Raw genomic sequence first — 17,500 nt, 5'->3', positions numbered from 1 at the left:
CCTGTGTTTGCTTGCGTTTAAGCATGTCAGTGTGTGCATGCATGTGCGTATGTACCGTAGGTGCATGCATGCATTCCTTGAAATAGGGCAGTCATGGATAAGCGGTTAGGGCGTCAGACTTGTAGCCCAAAGGTTGGCGGTTGGACTCCCGACCCACCAGTTGGGGGAATAATTAACCAGCGCTCTCCCCCATCCTCCTCCATGACTGAGGTACCCTGAGCATGGTACCGTCCCACCACACTGCTCCCTTTCGGGCGCCATTAATGGCTGCCCCCTTGCACGGGTGGGGTATAAATGAAATTTTGTTGAGTGCAGTGCAGTGCAGTGTTTACTTGTGTGCTGTGTAGTGCTGTTTCACAATGACAATGAGAGTTGGAGTTTCCCAGTTGGGCTTTCTCTTCTTTCTAGATACAGGCCATTTGCTTATCTGCAGCGGTTCTGTGCTGTGTACCTACCTGATATGCATATGATATATGCAGTATGCTCTATAAATATAGTCCATGTGTTTATTCAAATCTCTGCTGGGAACAACGTATCTAAAGAATGTGAATAAATTACGCACTAAACTGTGCATACAGTGCCTTTGTTATCGGATAAGCAGTAGTGGGGAACGTTTTTCATTCAAGGTGCCATTTAAATTTTATAAAGTCCTCCAAGGGCCGTATTATGAACACAAACCAGGATTTCACTTTAGGCCTATATTGAAGGTGACAACCTTTACAACAGACTCCACCTTCACTAGGTCCCCTGAAAATAAAACTCAGTTGAATTGCAAATGTAATTCCTAAGATTGCTTGACAAAACATGTCATATTTCATGTGAAACTGCATAACATTAAAATGATCAGGGGCCAGATAAGACGGCTCGCTTTATCCCCATCAGTGTACCTGCTATGCGCTTCATTTTGAAGGTGCCGCTCAGTTAGCTCAGGTTCACATACAGATACGTCATTGGCATGGCCGTAGCCAGGAGTTTAAAATAAGGAAGGTCCACAGTATGCGCACTGATTTTTTTTTAAAAAAAAGGTACACTGTGTAGGATGGTGCCCAGAGTATCTATTGCAACTACTATGCTGCTCATTGAAACTGTGCTGTCTTCTGCCAATTTTGATCTTTTCATGGATATTTGCTAAATAATGAACTAATATTTACTATCATGACCAGTATGCCAGTAATAATGAATACTTAGAATTTGATGGTGGTGGTAAGTATTATGACCAAAAAGGTAACTTTTGGGAATGGGCTACATCAATTCTGGAAATAAACTACTAAAAACATGCAGAAAAAAATTAGGGAGGTCCGGACCTCCCTTACCTCATATGTGGCTACGGCCATGGTCATTGGGATTGTGGGATGAAGAGCTTCTGGCTGGCTATAGAGGCTATATCAGGGCATTCCTTTCACATGCCTTGGACCGTAAAGCATTTGCAGAAAGCATTTGTTGATTTTCATGCCGTAGTGGACCACAGTGCATTTAGACAAAAGAACGTCCACAAAATAATGTTCAAAAGGGGCATTTTTTTACCCAGTAGGGCAAAGGGACAAGTGCTAGCACCACCCTGTCTTTATCAGTGCATGCCTATGTATATATATTAGGGCTGGGACTCGATTACCTTTTTTGGTAGCGCTTTATATTAAGGTTCTTGTAATAAGCGCTTATAGTCACTAGTAAACAGGTAGTTATATCCTTATAACGAGCTTATAAAATGCTTATTAACCTTATAAACCTCCTCTAAGCTGCTTATAACGGGTTAATAGTGCTCTTATAGTATCGTAATAAGCGTTTATAAGTCTCCAGTAAACAGGTAATAATACTCTAACAAGTACCCATAACATGCTTATTAACCTTATTAACGTCCTCTAAGCTGCTTATAATGGGTTAATAGTGCTCTTATAGTATCGTAATAAGCGTTTATAAGTCTCCAGTAAGCAGGTAATAATACTCTTACAAGTGCCCATAACATGCTTATTAACCTTATTAACATCCTCTAAGCTGCTTATTATGGGTTAATAGTGTTCTTATAGTATTGTAATAGGTGTTAATGGTCACTCATAAGCAGGTAGTTATGCCCTTACAAGTTTCTATAACGCGCTTATTATTTTTTAATAACATGTTATAAGCTGCTTATAGACACTTAACAAGCCACTTGTTAACAGCTAACAATGAATTTTGCAGGTACCCGATCTAAAGCGGGGATCAGCTTACTATGCACTTGTTATCATGTAGCTATGCTTATTATAGTAGTCATAAAAATACTATAAGCAGTACACAAGAAGATATAACAAGCTTATTGATGTTTTTATTAATGCTTATAGACACTTAACAAGCCACTTGTTAACAATTAACAATGCATTTTGCAGGTACTCGATCTAAAGCGTGGATCAGCTTACTATGCACTTGTTATCATGTAGATTTGTTTATTAAAGTAGTAAGCAGAACAAAACAAGATAAAAAGCTTGGGTATCATTTTTTTCAGTTATCAATTAGGTATGTTTTCTACACCTGGAACAAACAATAGTTGCATAATGGAAAACAAGGAAAACAACAACAACAACAACAACAGAAGCATCTTTTAAAATGTGAAGCAATGTCTTCATGTCCTATTGGGGATCCTCTCAATAAAATGGAAAAGAAAATCACACATATATAATAATAAAAACAACAACATAACAAATATCAGTTTTGGCAACACTTGGTTAACCCTCTGGTTGTGTTACGGTCAAATATGACCGTTTTGCAAATTCATTCTTAAATAACTTCTCTATTTTTCATCATACACAAATGACACTTCATGATATCCTCCAGCTAACCTATTCAAATGGTCAAAGTGAAATACAATTAAATTCCTAAAGAATTGTGGAAGATACACCAACTTGTTACATTCAATTTTGACCGTTAACACCATGAACGTAACCATGTTTCTAACACAACCAGAGGGTTAAATCCATACTGCAAGTTTTGGCAGAGGACGCGCTCAACTTCTTGGAAAAAACTTTGGGTGCGCGATAAAATGTATCAACTTAAGGAAGAAAAATCCGCACTCACAAACTGCGTCTCATTATTTATTTACATTACCTACCATGCACTGATGAAGGCTTGATAGTCGAAACGCGTTTGCTTTTTGGACATGGTGGTAATATAAATAAATAATGAGACGCAGTTTGTGAGTGCGGATTTTTCTTCCTTAAGTAAATCATATTGCATCATAGGCTACATAAGCAAAAACACAACAGGCCTATTAACAAAATCAACATGATTCCTAACTAAATCACAATGCTCTTCCTTGTTGGAATGCAGTTCAAGAGGTCTGCGGTGCATGGTTGTGACGAGACATCATATAAACACACACCCACATGAATGGTGGTCACATATAAAAATAAAAACAAGCAAATGTGCTTAGGGCACTCTTAGGGCTACTGCGATGCACACAGATTCAACGCTACACACACACAACTTCTTCTTTGCCGCTGGCCTGGACCTGACTGTATACCGGCTGGGCTGTCCCCACCTCCAGCTGCTGCTCCTCGTCGAGGATTCTCTCTCCTCGGGCCTGCTCTCTTGCTCGACCGCTGCTCTCGTCGTCCTCTCCCCACGTCTCCCGTCCAAGTGGCAAGCTTCCAAATAAACCTCCATGATCATGTCAACGAACAAAGATAGGGGAAGACAAATGAGAACCAGAGCTGAGAACGAGATGTATTTATCAAAACCATTGCGTTGGTACTGCTCCTTACTGCTGTTCAAAATAAGTTTCATCGAGGGCAGAGGGAGACTGAAGGCTTAGACAATCAAGGCAACTTCCTCGCCATCCTCAATACTATTGCAAAATGAAATACTATTAAAGTATTAGACCACTGAACACAACTAACACAGTGTGTGGTTATAACAGCAGGAGAAGAGAATCATCATCATTATGCCATCACTTATGAACATTTTTGAATCCATGAATCTATGTATGCTTGTCTGTCTGCAGATGTGTGCAATATATCGGATCTGTGAAATGTATATACAGGGTATATACACCAATCTTGAAGTCAAATTTACTACCATTTTAATACCTTTTTTCGCTACCTTTAGATCATTTTTACAACCATCACGGCCCTTCGTTGCAATTGTTAACTTTTCTGCAAAAAGTGCCCGAAAGGGAGCAGTGCGGCGGGACGGTACCATGCTCAGGGTACCTCAGTCATGGAGGAGAACAAGGGAGAGCACTGGTTAATTACTCTACCCACCAACCAGGCGGGTCGGGAGTCAAACCGACAACTTTTGGGCTAAAAGTCCAGAATATCACCACTTATTTTTTAATCAAAATGCTACAACTAAAAGAAATATTCAAAAATAATACCTTTTGAGCAAATGCACTACGTTTAAGGCCATTACATTTTGCCTTATGAATTAATCAACTTTTAATACTTTTTAATAAACCTGCAGACACCCTGTTATATGTGGCAAGACCCTAATTATTTTTCTTTTGGAAATCTAGATCAATACAGTACCTCTACTCTACTACTGTTAAGCAATGAATACTTCAACAGGATACTGGGCATACATACCAGGTCCAGGTGGCACTGCACAACTGTTCCTCACTGGCTCCTCTGCTATGCACTGGGACAGGTCTTCAGAGCAAATGGAAAAACAAAACAATCACAGTTAGTGCAATTCACCTTGTCTGTAATCTTTTTTGGACAAATTTGACACACATCTTACATTGGTCCTATGGCCCCACACACTAAAGGACTCTTGTTGAAACAAATTTGTTGGAAAGCTGGTGTTCTTAACTACACATACTGTTCTCAAATTTGAGTGTAGCTCTTTGTGAGAAATCTTGCAGCAGTCTGTTCTGAAATAAACACAGGAACTGACCTGTGGTGGGGATTCTAACAGAAAGCTGGTGCTACTATCACATTATCTCCAATTCAATTAATCATTATCCCATTTATATTCATAGGGAAATTGTTTTTTTTTTTTTAATCATTTTTTGTTATCATTAGGCCTCCCTCCGCCACATAATGATGTGATTGAGTTTGTCTTTGTTGTCTTTGTTCATTACTGGGTGCACATCTTACCACTAGGGGGCGCCAAATCTTTAACTATTTACTGGACATTGCCAACAGCAGGCAAGGACTCGTCACTCACGGGACTTTGCAGTTAACCAGTTGATCAGACACCATGAAAGCTCAAAAGAAACGGTTGTTCTTCCCTACCCTTTTCACAAAGTCAATATTAGGCAGTGCTCTGCTCCTTGATATTCATTTTCTCCTCATAAGGATGACTGGAATTCACCAGAATTTAATCCACAATGCCTGCCATTTTGCACAGCTCTCTAACTTTCTTGCAAGCTAGCCCCCTCGAAAAGTACCGGTAGGCAACCTCCAATTTTGGAATTGGGAGATTAAAAAGGATAAGGAGGTGCCACTATTAAGACTTTATTCGCAACAGAATGTTTACAAGAAGTACACAAAACTGGAATACCGCAATGAGTAGCTTCTTCACTGGTTACGACTACGAGACTTCTCAGTCAAATGAATAACATATTTTTTATAACATATATTTTTTTCCGCATGTCAACTACTGACACAGATTTTTTATCAGGGTTCAACCAATCATCCCTTCACTCCCACTGAGGCTCGGTCCAGAGCCCTTCGGTCCTCCAAATAAAAATAAAAATATCTGGGCAATAACCAATGAGTGTTTAGTATTTTGCTATTGGCAAAGCACATATTCACATGCCATTTAAGTCCAGTGAGACTCCACTCACAACCGTTGTCATGAGGGGCAAAAAAACTTCAAGCAGACGTTAGATGAACCGCAGAATCTTATTACTGCCTGAATTTATCAAGTTGAGCACATGCATATCTATGGGGCCGGATATGAAATAGCAATGTTATAAAGTTGGATAAAGCATTACTCAAAAATAACACTGTTCACACCTAAAGTCTATGTCGAGTCTATGTATGCATGGGAAAGTAAGAAACTTAATTTCAAATTATTTGTATGACTAGTGCATGTAAAGAAATTGACAATAAAGCAGACTTGACAGTGTGTGTGTGTGTGTGTGTGTGTGTGTGTGTGTGTGTGAGAGAGAGAGAGAGAGAGAGAGAGAGAGAGAGAGAGAGAGAGAGAGAGAGAGAGAGAGAGAGAGAGAGAGAGAGAGAGAGAGAGAGAGAGAGAGAGAGAGAGAGTGAGAGAGAGAGAGAGAGAGAGAGAGAGAGAGAGAGAGAGAGAGAGAGGTTAAATGGTAACACCAACCTCTGCTTTCAAAACTTGTTTGGTTTCGTTGACCCCCCTCCTCCTTCAGGTGACGCGTTTGTGTACATCCATGGACTGACGGCAGCATCATCTGAATAGGGAACACCCAGGTCAACACTGGATTTTTAAAAAATTTTATTGAATTACAGCAATGCATTACTTTTGCAGTAATACAGTAATGTACAGTAAGGTATTACAGGGGAAAGGGCAGCAATATTTGCTTAGTTACAATGCCAGTAACAGATTGGCAGCTGTAGCATGCATATTACAGAAAAGGTATGAGCACTGTACTTGTGCATTAGGCTAACACCCAACAGCTGTCACTAGGGTTCATTCTCTCTTCATCGTTCATGGTTCAGTAGATCTTGCAGCTACCTCATCCTCCTGTCAAGCAGCAGTTAGAATATCTGGGAAAATAAACAAAAAACAACAGTCCATCTGTGCTCACCAGTTTGGGTTGAATGTTGTAAACCTGCCTTTCCTGCCTTAGTAGCCTACCATGACGTGTTAAGATCGTTTTATTCATTATTTGTATGCCTGTATGTTGAACTAGTTTGCATGCAGCCACTTTGAAGTCGCCCTTACAGTGTCCTGATGTGTTTTCACATAGACCTTAAAATAATCTCTGTAAAGGGAGATCATACCATATGCTTACAACAACCAAAGGGCTGCGCATAGAACAAACTAAATATAATAATAATACGAAGAACGACACAACAGGACCAGTTTGAGTGCTGGCTACAACGCTAATCTGCCAAAGTGATATGATACGGCAGTCATGTAGTCAAGCTACGAAAAGCTCTTCCTGCCGTTTGTTTTCAATTACCAAACAGCTCACAACTAGACGTTCAAAACTGTAATAAATAATAAATTACCTTGGCTGATAGTGATATCCCATGTAGGCTAGTGGGAAGAAGTGCACCTCGATTCCGCCTGTCAAACTGTCCTCCCAGGTCTCTTGACTGGCGCGAAATTCGGGACATAGCAACACACTCGGAGGCAGCCTCGAACATTCTGAACACCGCCCACTCACGGACCGGGTAACGGGTTCAGCCAGCCGGCCGGCCGCGCCAGAGAGAGACGAGGTCGACTCATCCCGAAGTAGCTGACGGTCGACTCAGCCCGAAGAAGCTCAAATTTCCTTCTCTTTCGTGAGGATTTCGCAATTAGTAAGTATTTTGTATCATTTAGCTACGTGTGCGCAGAGGAAGCCATGCCATGTGTGGCGTATACTTGTTTGACATTTTAGCCGTGAGCTACTCTAGGATGCTGGTATGCTGGCTACGCTCGTATCTGTGCTGCTGAGGGTATTTGCAGGTGCAATTGTTGTCATTGTCAGGTGCTGCAGAAGAAAAAATGCTGTTCTCAGAGAGATTAATACATTAGCCTATATTTAAGATGCGTCTCTGGGTTAGTAGTGGGGAACAAAGTTTGTGCTATATTCGGACTGATATGAACTTGGCAGATACATTGTATCGTTGTCCATGTACGCTAGGTGCGCCTGTGGTGGGGGCTAGCTAGTTAGCAGGGCTGTGAGCACTGTCGCTGGATGTGGGTAATTTGGGCTGGGGTTTGCTATTCAGTGTCAACCTCACAGGCATGGCGAATCTATGTAGTTGCTTGACCTATTTCGGGGGCAAATTACGTTCTGAAAATGGTTACGCTGCATAGTTCCCCCTCAGTTATTGACGAAGTCTGCTGGCTAGTTAGACATGTGTAAGTTTACAGCTAGGTCCCATAGGGTAGGCTACACCGCCCGCCCGTGCTTGTAGACTAATTGCTAAAGCTAGTTAGAGCCCTAGCTCCTATATTAGCTGGGTATTCGATGTACGACAGGCATCTCAATTTATTCTGAGACGAGAGTTATTTGAATGGGGAAAATGTGATTCGGGTTGACTTGACACTTCCTTTATTGGAGTTTGCTAGCGTGAATGGAAAAGTGAGTTCTGAAGTTTACTTCATGGGCGAAACATTGTTGTGGATATTCACTTTTTAAAATAAATTAACAATTTGATGTGAATCATTTTCGGGTGTAATTGTTAGTTCTTGTCAGTCTTTGCTTCTAGTGGCTGCAACGGAGAAGGAAAAGCCCCACGGATCGTAGGTCGCCCAGTCTCATTTCCCTTCTCGGTTGTGCTTAGATCAGGGCTCCCAAACCTCTCTGGGTCAGAGTGCTACTTTTTTTTCAAAATCGTAGTGCTGGTGTCTTGACATCATTCCCAAATCACACTAGATTGAATGATAATTTGCTTATAAGGAAATGTTTTTATAGGCTATATTATAGGCCATAGAAATAAGCTCATATTCAAATTAAGAAATGCATTAACTGTGACTGTCTTGTAGTCGTGACTGTTTATTAACATCCTTGTTGGGCACCTCAGAAGCTCCTGGAGGGCACCACATTGATGACGCCTGGTTTAGAGACTGTCTTTCATCCACCTTTGTGCTTTTCCCAACCTATAGTGGAGTGCATACATGCAAAATCACCACAAAATGGTTCACTTTGGTATGCAAGTATGGAAATTGGCACAGATGTTCATTAGAATGCACCCCATCAGCTACGGGCGTTTACCACCCAAAATCCAAGCCATTTTTCAAGAGGGCCACCCTCTGTAGGCCTACTTGTAAACAAGGCCAAGAATAGTTTAATTACCGGTAATGATGCAATGATGCAATTAGTTTGAAATGAAATGAAATGTTTCTTTGTATGCACTCAGGCAAAAACTCAGTGCAATGGAATGCCCGGAGGTCCTGGTCAACAAAAGAAAAGGGAAGGGACCGAACCTGAAGAAGTCGAACTACTGTCCGGATCCTTCACAAGGGCAAAATGCTGGAGTGATGGAGGAGCATTTAGGTATATTACACACACACACACACCATTCCTGTGTATCTACAAGCTACAGCACTTTAACACTTTTGGCGCTTTTTTCTTTTTCCAAAAATACTGTACCTGTCTAGATCTCAAGGAATCAAAACGTATTTGTGTAACACAATATCTCAACTAAAAAGTTGACTGAGTGCTTCACATGCACATGTACACAGGCACGCACGCACGCACGCACGCACGCAGAGGCACTGAAGGCAGCCGCATGGCACCGATTATTCTGGGTTCAGTGATGGACTACACCAAAGATGTCAAACTGAAATTCACAGTGACCCAAAATCAAAATCTGACAAATATTTACTGAAGTAAAAATGGGCTAAAATTGAGCAAACACGTACCATACTTAAATGATCACATCTGAAATGATCTCTTAGGCCAAATAGAATGACCGTATGGGCTAGATTTGGCCTCTGTCAGTGAGTTTGACATCCCTGGAGTACACCATATGCACTTACTGTTGTGTTCATAATAATAGCAGGGCCTTTACTAAGGTGAGTAAATGTCAAAATGCATTTGGGACGGTGCACATTCTATTTCAAAGCGAGGAATTCAATTTTATGATGTCTCACAGAAAGTGAAGACATGTAATGTTCAAACAAATAGAAGTGTTTGTTTACATCTGTATTTGGAAACTCAATGTTCTATCCAAACTAACAAATTCTTGAAAATTCAGCTTTGGTGAGCATCTTAAACTATACATCTTAAACTATACATCTTAAACTATGTTGTTGCATATTCATGGTTTCTGCACTGTTTCGCATCTGTGGTGCATGGCGTCGACCAAAGTCTGGCAACCGTCAGCAGGTATTGCAGCTCAGCTTAATTGTACTATTCCACAATTCCTCTGCATTTTTTGGTTTTGCCTCATAAGTAGCATTTTTTTGTCAGCCCACATGTTGTCTATGAGATTAAGGTCCGGGAATTGTGCTGGCCACTCCATTAGTTCTATGCTGTTTGTCTGGAACCATAATTGTGCTTGCTAGCAAAATCTTGGTTACAGAGAAACAGCATCCAGCACAAGTGGTGGTTCGCTATTTTAGACTTTAAGCCCTGTTTGTGTGACTTCTGGGGTGAAGTAGAGATGTTCTCATCACAATTTTGACATTTGGTGCTGAACGGAGCATATGATCGATTGCTTGAGTGCTCCATTGGAGTCAATGTAAAGGTGGGGGGGCTGCAGTCTTGGATAGCCAAATACTCCGTTCAGGACCAAATGTCAAAATTGTGATAAGAACATCTCTACTTCACCCCAGAAGTCACACAAACAGGGCTTAATGTCTAAAATCAAGACCTGCAGAGGAATTGTGTGGACTGTAATAAAATTACACTGAGCTGCAATACGTGTTGACCGTTGCCGGATGTTGGTTGACTACATGGACCACAGATGCTAAATTGTTACTAGAAACCATGGTTATGCAACAAAATATTAGTTAAGCATGCTCAGCAAGGTAGAATTTTTTGAGAATTTGTGAGTTGGTACAGAACATTTTTGAGTTTCCAACATAGACAGAGGTCAACACTGCTTTTTTAACAGAACATTTCTTCACTTTCTATGAAATGTCATAAAATTTGAATTACCTTTCCAAATCTGAATAAGTACTGGCTTTGAAATAGAATGTGCAGTGTCCCACAAAAATGCTCTTTAAAGTACAATTTACTTGAAGAATTTTGACATTTACTCACCTTTGTAAAGGCACTGCTAGTATTATGAGCATTGTATGTATGTAGTGTATTGACTGTAGTGTACTGACTGAACTTTGCTCTAAAGTCTGAAGACAATTGTCATAGCATGTGGACTTTGTGCTTGTGCAATTACATTCAGATGGAGGTCATGAAGAAAGACCCAGACAACACAACAGTGGATGAAGTGATGTCTGCTACTTTCTCGCTTCGCTGAAAAGAAACAGTTGGGGATCAACCCATGGTTGCCGACAGCATGGAGCGATGGCCGTCCATGTTTACTGAACGACAGGTATACCAAAGACAACCTAGCGTCTGAGATTAACCAATTATTCCAATGTTCTTTAGATCAAGAGTGTGAAACTCAGGCACGTGGGCTAAAATCTGGCTTACGAGATAATTTCAGATGTCTTGACTTACACACAATTCAGTGTGTCACAGGCAAATGACTGGGGCCCAGGACAGTGTAATATCTCACCCTCATATGCAACAGAATATGTACAGGGACGTACATATTTGCACAATTTTAACCTGTTTTTCATTCGGTATATAGATTTTGGCCTGAGACTTCGTTCCAGATTTAGATTTTGGCCCACTGTGAACTTGAGTTTGACACCACTAGATGGATACCGTTGTGTGAGCTTCCCTCTAGGAAATACCAGAATTTTTGCTGGGGTTTTTTCTAGTGTTGGACTATTATCACCCTTAACATACTGCGTTAGTTTTTACTGATCGCTAAAGCTTTTATTTTTTTTGTAACTTAAGATGTTTTTACCGAACTCTTCACTAATAACAACCTCACACTAGATGAACAAAACTCTGTAGATAGATGGTTTATTTAACCCTTTAACCCTCTGCCAATTTGAATATGCTGTTGTATTGCACACGCTACCCTTGACTTGTCAGTACCCGGTGATGCTGCATTTTTCGACTCAGCCCATTACATTACATAGCATTTAGCAGACACCTTTGACTAAAGCAACTTACAAGGAGAAATATAAGCAAGAACAGGTACTGACAAGTCCAGGGTAGTGTGAGAATATGCACAGGCACATTTAAACTACTCTAAATGGTGGGAATGGGTACTTGCGAAATTCGCCTCTAAGTATTAAGTGCCTGGTTGTGCAATTTTAGCCCATTTTTTTATTTAATAAATGTTGAGTTTGACCCGCAACTTTGTCCCAGATTTAGATTTTTGCCCTCAGAGTTTCACCCCATGTTCTAAACATTCACAATTTTTTCCTTCTCAAGGCCCATGGCGACACACTTGGAGAAGCAATGAAAGACATCCGCCTTGGAATTCTGATTGGCTACAAAGTCAACCAGGAGGGAGCCTTTCCAGCAGCTTGTTTCGGAAGTTGTGGACTCGAGCTGAGGCGTTGTCTGGTTGTATTTTCACTACCACACGTTGCAGAAACTCGAATACGTACTTCATGGCGCTCGGACACTGCAGGTTAACCGCATATTATGCCTAACAGCATGGCCACACCGTCGCCATATAATTTAAATTGTGTAGCACAACCATTTCCTCCACAACAACTGCCACATTGAAGACATCTGCTGGAGGTTGGCGCTGTAGACCTGGTATGTTGGTCAAGTCTAGGCACTGCATGTGCATATACAGAGGCGCGCGCGCACACACACACACACACACACACACACACACACACACACACACACACACACACACACACACACACACACACACACACACACACACACACACACACACACACACACACACACACTTCAGTTGAGTGTTTCAGGGCCCTTTTGTGTTCCTTTCTATTCCTTAAACCAGTGTTTCTCAACAGGGGTGCCGCACACCTCCCTCAGGGGTGCCGCGGAAACGTGGCTGACGGTATGTGAAAATGACCTAAATAGATCAATAAGTTATGTAATATAATACATATTTGTCTAAATTAATGCTTAGTCAGTGGAATCTTTCATCCATCATTTACGTTTACATTTTTCATCCACTATTTACACAATAAAGTAAATTTAGGTCACCCCAGTATGGCCTACACATAGCCTGTCGAAGATAAAGCTGCAACTTTGAACGTCTCCAAATGTGTTACTTATCTAAATTTGTGTGGTATCGGATGCAATACCAGGTTACGGCTTGTTGGTTTGGGGTGCCTTGAGATTTTTCATGAATTGAAAGGGTGCCTCGCCTAAGAAAAGGTTGAGAAACACTGCCTTATAACTTCTACCAATTTCAATATGCTGTTGTATTGCTCACGCTACCCTTGACTTGTCATTGCCTGCTGATGCTGCATTTTTTGACTCAGCCCTTTCTGAGATCTGAGCTATTCTAATGGGGGCAGACTTTGCTTACATTAAAATTTTTAACATAGGCCTACTCCAAATATTATCCCAAAAGGTATAGCTGTTTGCTAGTTGTCTGCTGATGTTGCATAACCTTTTGGATGTTATTGGGAATAAATTGAGATGTTGTTTTTTTTTAAATGTAAACAAACGCCTGTCCCCATTACAATGACATGGATCTCGGAAAAGTTTTAAGGGGGAAAAAAAATCTCAGGTACTGACAAGTCCAGGGTAGTGTGAGCATTACAACTGTATGTCGAAATTGGCAGAAGTTATCATTTAAGTTACACGGGTAGGGGGGGTGGTAAGTTATACTTAGGGTTGTGGCTGCCGAGGGTATGTAAACGTTTATGTAATCTTTTATGCAAAGGAACAGTGCAATGTTTGTATGTATAATGAATTGTGTTCTCTGGCTGAGATGACTTCATGGGTTCCTTTCTGGTATTTGTGCCTTCTTGCTGTCAGTCTGCAGCTACAAAATCAAGTAACTTTACCTGACTGATTGTGGGCACGCAGAAAGACCAGAATGGCTTGCATGAACTCGTCTCAGATCAGACAACAACATAGGAAGGGATGTATACATGGTTCAAACATTATGTTTTCTTCACACCATTTTACAAACCCGTTTGCAAACAGTACCATGTTACTTAGAAATTTCAAGCGTTGATGTGCACTTTCACTTAAAAGATCAGTCGACCATGTTTTCATACTGAACTATGTTGTATAGAAAACATGGTCGAAAGTTAACCATAAATCCATCCTTTCCTATGTTGAATGTTGTACCTTATTAAAAATGTTTAGATGCAAGAGCTACACAACTTGCTGATCAACACCATTACAAACAGTATCATGTTACTATGAAATTTCAAAGGTTAGCATGTTTTTTGTTTAATAAAACAATTCACCACGTTTTACTGGACTTCTCTGATCTGATGGTGTTGGTGTATCTTCCACAATTCTTTAGGAATTTAATTGTATTTCATTTGACCATTAGAATAGGTTAGCTAGAGGATATCATGAAGTGTCATTTGTGTATGATGAAAAATAGAGATGTTATTTAAGAATGAATTTGCAAAACGGTCATATTTGACCGTAACACAACCAGAGGGTTAACCAAGTGTTGCCAAAACTGATATTTGTTATGTTGTTGTTTTTATTATTATATATGTGTGATTTTCTTTTCCATTTTATTGAGAGGATCCCCAATAGGACATGAAGACATTGCTTCACATTGTAAAAGCTGCTTCTGTTGTTGTTGTTGTTGTTGTTTTCCATTATGCAACTATTGTTTGTTCCAGGTGTAGAAAACATACCCAATTGATAACTGAAAAAAATGATACCCAAGCTTTTTATCTTGTTGTGTTCTGCTTACTACTTTAATAAACAAATCTACATGATAACAAGTGCATAGTAAGCTGATCCACGCTTTAGATCGAGTACCTGCAAAATGCATTGTTAATTGTTAACAAGTGGCTTGTTAAGTGTCTATAAGCATTAATAAAAACATCAATAAGCTTGTTATATCTTCTTGTGTACTGCTTATAGTATTTTTATGACTACTATAATAAGCATAGCTACATGATAACAAGTGCATAGTAAGCTGATCCCCGCTTTAGATCGGGTACCTGCAAAATTCATTGTTAGCTGTTAACAAGTGGCTTGTTAAGTGTCTATAAGCATTAATAAGCAGCTTATAACATGATAACAAGTGCATAGTAAGCTGATCCCCGCTTTAGATCGGGTACCTGCAAAATTCATTGTTAGCTGTTAACAAGTGGCTTGTTAAGTGTCTATAAGCAGCTTATAACATGTTATTAAAAAATAATAAGCGCGTTATAGAAACTTGTAAGGACATAACTACCTACTTATGAGTGACCATTAACACCTATTACAATACTATAAGAACACTATTAACCCATAATAAGCAGCTTAGAGGACGTTAATAAGGTTAATAAGCATGTTATGGGCACTTGTAAGAGTATTATTACCTGCTTACTGGAGACTTATAAACGCTTATTACGATACTAAAGAGCACTATTAACCCATTATAAGCAGCTTAGAGGACGTTAATAAGGTTAATAAGCATGTTATGGGCACTTGCTAGCGTATTATTACCTGCTTACTGGAGACTTATAAACGCTTATTACGATACTATAAGAGCACTATTAACCCATTATAAGCAGCTTAGAGGACGTTAATAAGGTTAATAAGCATGTTATGGGCACTTGTTAGAGTATTATTACCTGCTTACTGGAGACTTATAAACGCTTATTACGATACTATAAGAGCACTATTAAACCGTTATAAGCAGCTTAGAGGAGGTTTATAAGGTTAATAAGCATTTTATAAGCTCGTTATAAGGATATAACTACCTGCTTACTAGTGACTATAAGCGCTTATTACAAGAACCTTAATATAAAGCGCTACCCATGTTATTTAATCGAATTAATCCATAGGCTTTGAAATGAATTAATCAAATTAATCGCATTTTAATCGCATTTAAATATTTGACTTGTAAACAGTGAAAAGTTTTATTCCCCACAAGGATTTTGAATAATGACAATAAATAAACTTAATCTAAAAATATTGCTCATTTTTAAACTCTTCTCAATTTCAGCAGACTGTTCGCCATGAGGCGAAATGCTGCCCTCCACACTGGTCTAATCCAGAACTATGTAGCTACACTGTATATTATAGTGCGATTAAAATGAGCTATTTTTTTAATCGTGTCAATTTTTGTGTGATAAATTAATCAAAATGAATGCATTAATGTCCCAGCCCTAATATAATATATATATATATATATATATATATATATATATATATATATATATATATATATATATACAGTCTATTTGCCTGTCCAAATCAGAGCTGTGTACCAGTGGTGTAGTCTACGTAGAACGCGGGTATACGGAGTATACTAACTTCTAAATTTCAGGGATTTCAGTATACCCACTTAAAATTGATAGATCCATTGTTTTGAATGGCAAAAATATATACAGTATACCCACTTCAAAAAAATCTCAAATATACCATATACCCACCATGAAAAAGTAGACTACACCACTGCTGTGTACCAACAGCACTGTGCATTTGGGCTAATCAGATGCATATGTATACACGGCATATATGCATATTGCATATGTACAGTATACGCGGAGAGTCGAGGTGACATGCGGAAGCCTTGGATACATTATGGAACCAGCGGGAGGCATATCAAAACACAACTATGTGTGTGTGTATGTGTGTGTGTGTGTGTTTGTGTGCATGTGTGTGTATGTGTGTGTGTGTGTGTTTGTGTGCATGTGTGTGTGTGCTTGTGTGTGTGAAGGAGTGCTGTGCTAAAATAAAAAAACAATAATTTGTTAGACGACGTGACACGAGGAGTACAAATACAAATTCACATGGGAACACACACACGCACGCACGCACGCACGCACGCACGCACGCACGCACGCACGCACGCACGCACGCACGCACGCACGCACGCACGCACGCACGCACGCACGCACGCACGCACGCACACAGTTACAACAGCTCTTACACAGAAGACCAAAAATATATTCTAGGCATTATGACGAAGGGTTCAGTAGTCAGTGGTGTAGTCTACATAGAATGCAGGTATACGCAGTACAACCACTTCAAAATGTATGGGATTTCAGTATATCCGCTTATAATTGATTGATCCATTATTTAAAATAGCACAGTATATATACAGTATACCCAAATAAAAAAAGCTGAAATATACAGTATACCCTCTTCAAAAAAGTAGACTACACCACTGTCAGTAGTCATATACTGTATGTTAGGGTCATAGCTGGATTGGCCATAGGGCATACAGGGCATTTGCCCGGTGGACTGTTGATGATTTTGGCCTGGCCCTCCCCTCAATGTAGTGGTATCAGTCCTCATGCCGCCACAGCTGACCTGTCCGAGTCAAATATACATGTTCATTTTGCCTGTTGTGGTCAAAATAGCTCATAATTGATGACTAAAAAAATATTGCCATAAGCTTAATTTTTTCTCTCAGTGCCTGATGGACCGGTCTCGGCCGAAAATGCCCAGACTGAATTTTTTTGTCCCAGTCCCAAAGCCCTGGTTAGGGTGCATCAAACGCCCCCTATGAAAAAATATTGCCTTGGCCCTATAGTAAAAATGTTCTACACCCAGTAAAAACACACTGTGTAAAATATTCTGAAATTTGGATGAAGTCTACCGGGGCCACCAGCCCCATTAAAATAGAAAATAATTGTGATAGTCAAAATCTTGGATTAGAATTGACATTTCTGTGCATCAAGCTACCCAATAAAAACATATTGCCTCTGCTGTGTGATACAAATGTTCTATGCACAGTAAAAT

General features: G+C 39.9%; 1 protein-coding gene and 1 long non-coding RNA gene across 2 annotated transcripts in view; one reads left to right on the top strand and one right to left on the bottom strand.

Annotated features, from left to right (window-relative positions):
• cd276 (CD276 molecule) overlaps nucleotides 1-17,500 on the bottom strand; it is a 220,811-nt gene that overhangs the window by 30,582 nt on the left and 172,729 nt on the right. The window lies entirely within an intron of this gene.
• On the top strand, nucleotides 7,328-12,453 carry LOC134440557 (uncharacterized). The gene is made up of 4 exons (XR_010032981.1): nucleotides 7,328-7,415; nucleotides 8,964-9,100; nucleotides 10,953-11,102; nucleotides 12,062-12,453. It is a non-coding gene; the product is annotated as an uncharacterized LOC134440557 (long non-coding RNA).

Source organism: Engraulis encrasicolus, chromosome 23 (genome assembly GCF_034702125.1).
Source record: "Engraulis encrasicolus isolate BLACKSEA-1 chromosome 23, IST_EnEncr_1.0, whole genome shotgun sequence".
Lineage (NCBI taxonomy): Eukaryota > Metazoa > Chordata > Actinopteri > Clupeiformes > Engraulidae > Engraulis > Engraulis encrasicolus.
Note: the sequence above shows the minus strand (reverse complement) of the source record. Positions and strands in the feature narration are given on the sequence as shown.